Source organism: Triticum aestivum, chromosome 1B (genome assembly GCF_018294505.1).
Source record: "Triticum aestivum cultivar Chinese Spring chromosome 1B, IWGSC CS RefSeq v2.1, whole genome shotgun sequence".
Classification (NCBI taxonomy): Eukaryota; Viridiplantae; Streptophyta; class Magnoliopsida; order Poales; family Poaceae; genus Triticum; species Triticum aestivum.
Window position 1 is genome coordinate 560849447 of NC_057795.1, and position 4408 is coordinate 560853854.

The following is a 4408-nucleotide window of genomic DNA, read 5'->3' on the forward strand; positions in this document are numbered from 1 at the left end:
GAACACCAAATCGGACCGGGCTGAATCTTGTGCCACATCAGCTTGCCACGCTGGATGCCTACGTGGCCTGGGGAGGTTGCTAGTGACCAAAACGCCACAGTAGGAATATTTTGGTCGTAAACGTCTTTGACCATTCCAGAAGAAAGGTCGCTATAGTCAGTTTACGACGGCCAGCTTTTGACCTTCTGTTTTTGGTCACAAAAAGGTCATAAATGGAAATTTGTGACCTTTCAGTGACCAATAGTGGTGGTCATAAGTTGACATATTTCTTGTAGTGTGTTTCATTGGCAAGGCTTGAAAGGAGACACTGAGAATTTGGTCAAGCAGTGTGATGTGTGTCAGCCAGCAAAACATGAGTTATGTAAATCACCTAGTATGTTGCAACCTTTACCCATTCCTGAAGGGCCCTGGCAATCTATAAGTATGGATTTCATTGAGGGACTACCAAAATCTGAGGGCTACAGTTCTATTTTAGTGGTGGTTGATAGATTCACTAAAGTCAGTCACTTCATACCCCTCAAACATCCTTTTACTACTGCTGGAGTTGCCAAAGCTTTTCTGCACAATGTGGTCAGATTACATGGATTACCACTATCCATAGTACTTGACAGAGATAAGATATTTACCAGTTCTTTTTTGAAAGAGTTGTTCAGGGTTTGGGGTACTGAACTGCAAATGAGCACTGCATATCATCCCCAAACTGATGGTCAGACTGAGAGGGTAAACCAGTGCCTGGAAATGTATCTAAGATGTGTTGTTCATGATTGCCCTGCCAAATGGAAAAGTTGGCTACCACAAGCAGAGTTTTGTTACAATTGTACATTCCACTCCTCTATGGGTTGTACTCCTTACAAGGCACTATATGGGCATGAACCCAACATTGGGCAATTAACTGGTAATCACTCTTCTCTGAGTGAGGAGGTGCATAGTTGGCTTGTGAAAGCGGAGTAGTGCCTTGCATGCATTCCTTGGATAAAGGTCCCCGGGCGACCGGACTCGACAAGGGCAAGATCCCAAATCTGTTCGAGGAGAGCAAGTGTATCTAAGACTTCGGTCGTATGCTCAGTCTTCAGTGGTTAACTGGCCCTGTCCTAAGTTGGCACTAAAATACTTTGGTCCATTCAAGGTGATAGCAAAGATTGGAGCCGCTGCGTACAAGATGGAGTTACCTAAAGGAAGTCAGGTTCATCCAGTGTTCCATGTGTCCCAGTTGAAATGTCATGTGCCAGATCACACACCAGTGTTCACTGTGTTGCCCAAACCTCTGGATTTATCAATACCAGGGGTGCTGCCAGAACAGATCTTGGACAGAAGGTTGGTCAAGAAAGGAAATGCGGCTCATTTGCAAGTGCTGATCAAGTGGACGTCGGTACTAGACTCAGCTGCTACTTGGGAAGACCACGAAGTGCTCAAAGCACGGTTCCTAGATGCACCAGCCTGGGGACCAGCTGGTTCTCAAGGGGAGGAAAATGTTAGTATCGAGCTACTGTCATTAGGTGTCAAGCAAGGGGGAAGACGTATACAGAAGAAGAAAGCGTAAAGAGTTGGCGGGAGGTTTGAATAGATAGGCCGGTCTGGTGTGGGCCTGGGTGTGTGTAGCGGGCCATAGGTCGAGTGTAACCATTGCAGCTTATAAGCTGACCGAGTCGAGCTGTACGGGGTATCGTGGAAATGATCATTTGAATTCACTCTTCTCTCTCTCTCTCTCTCTCTCTCTCTCTCTCTCTCTCTCTTCCTCTCTCTCTCTCTTTATCTCTCTCTCTCTCTCTGGTTGCGTCCGCATCTCTCACACCTACTGATCCCCTTCCTCCGTCCACTCTCGCCAGCGACGAACCCTAAATCCGGCGGCTACCTTGGCCAAAGGCAAGGGTGTGACATCCTTCCTCTATCTCTCCTATCAAAGGTGCAGTAGTGATATGTAAGTAAAGCTTTACCTGTGTGCAATCTCCTTCTCCACCACTTCTTGGCCCCTTCCCTGGCCGAGAAACACAGATGTATGTAAGAAAGGGACGGGCGGCAATAAATCATTGCTATCTGGTTTCCTTTTTTCACATAAATATGTGGCAACCACTTTAGGGATTGATGGATAATTCATGAACATGAAGCCCCTGCGTGTCGACCTGCAAGCGGTGTGCTGTGAAGTGTTAGCATCAAACCAGCCTGAACACGGGAGTGTGGGCACAACGTGCTGCAAGCCAGCAATGTAAGAGCATCTCTACCAGACCCTTAAAGTGGTCAAACCCATAAAAAAGAGAGGTCTTTACAGTTTTGGTCAAAAAACGGCGCCTAGCAGATCCTGTAAAACTCGTTCGACCCTTAAACTTTTTAGAGGGCACTGAAAATTCAACCACGAGAAACTTATATGTACAGTTTCGAAGGCAGTATACAGTTCAACCCGCAAACTGTTCAAACCTTGTCGGAGCAGACGCGCCGCAGCGGACTGGCCGGAATGTACCCAGAACACACCAGAATATGTCGCTGCCCATCGGAAGAAGCGGCCGCACGTCGGAATTTGTCGCCGCTGGTTCGAATTACGGCCGGCTCGACCTCCACTGTCGAGGTGAGGCCGTCCATGGGCAGGGCGGATTAGGCCACCGGCGGACCAAATTAGGGTGTGGCGATGCTGGAGAAGGGGGTGCTGGGGAGCTTGCGTGGCCATGTTTGGGGGGCGCCAGGGAGCGCATGCGGCGGTGGGCAGTGTCGTCCTCAACCGGGGACGCGCAAGCGCGCCAGGGAGCGTGCGGTCTGGGCTGGAGGCGCTGGGGTGAGGCGGGCGGCGCCGGGGCAAAGGCACACCGTGTCCGGAGACGGGCTCTGCCGGGACGGCTGGAAAAAGGAAAAAAAGAGAGAAAAGTGGCCATAGTGGGATACAGTTCCATTTACGGGGCCTGCTCTGCCCAGGGCAATTTCGCACCGTAAAAACGGTTTGCAGTGCCCCTTATACGCGTTTTTATTGGTCAACTTTTAAAGGGTCTGCTAGCCCATGGATGCGCCTAGATGCGTCCGCGTATACTAACCGATCAAGCCTCAAATAATACAATCCACATCGGGATACCTCAAATTAGAAATGCCAACCCCATATTATTACCTGCATCATAGCAATCTTTAAGCGGAGCTCGTCCTGTCGTTGTGGCCATGTCCGGCGGACGGCTGTGCTTTCCAGAGTGTTGGTCTGGATGCCGGCAAAGTAAGGTAGTGCATGGGACACAAGCTGGCTCACGGGACTACCGCGTCTCCCAAGCCCTACTCTTCCTCGTTGAAACATGGAATCCGTTGGGTGTCGGTGGACGTCAGATCGATGATGAATCCATCCTGGGACGAGTCGGCGACTGATGACCCACAAGTATAGGGATCTATCATAGTCCTTTCGATAAGTAAGAGTGTCAAACCCAATGAGGAGTAGAAGGAAATGCCAAACGGTTTTCAGTTAGGTATTCTCTGCAAGCACTGATATTATCGGTAACAGATAGTTTTGTGATAAGGTAATTCATAACGGGTAACAAGTAACAAAAGTAAACAAGGTGCAGCAAGGTGACCCCAATCATTTTTGTAGCAAAGGACAAGCCTCGACAAACTCTTATATAAAGCAAAGCGCTCCCGAGGACACATGGGAATTATCGTTAAGCTAGTTTTCATCATGCTTATATGATTCACGTTAGTTACTTTGATAATTTGATATGTGGGTGGACCGGTGCTTGGGTACTGCCCTTCCTTGGACAAGCATCCCACTTATGATTAACCCCTCTCGCAAGCATCCGCAACTACGAAAGAAGAATTAAGGTAAACCTAACCATATCATGAAACAAATGGATCTAAATCAGCCCCTTACAATGCAACGCATAAACTAGGGTTTAAGCTTCTGTCACTCTAGCAACCCATCATCTACTTATTACTTCCCAATGCCTTCCCCTAGGCCCAAATCATGGTGAAGTGTCATGTAGTCGACGTTCACATAACACCACTAGAGGAGAGACAACATACATCTCATCAAAATATCGAACAAATACCAAATTCACATGATTACTTAAAACAAGACTTCTCCCATGTCCTCAGGAACAAACGTAACTACTCACAAATCATATTCATGTTCATAATCAGAGGGGTATTGAATAGCATTAAGGATCTGAACATATGATCTTCCACGGAATAAACCAACTAGCATCAACTACAAGGAGTAATCAACACTACTAGCAACCCACATGTACCAATCTGAGGTTTTGAGACAAAGATCGGGTACAAGAGATGAACTAGGGTTTGAGAGGAGAAGGTGTTGGTGAAGATGCTGATGGAGATTGACCCCCCCCCCCTCAGTTAGAGGATCGATGGTGATGATGATGGCGATGATTTCCCCCTCCCGGAGGGATGTTTCCCCGGCAGAACAGCTCCGCCGAAGCCCTAGATTGGTCTT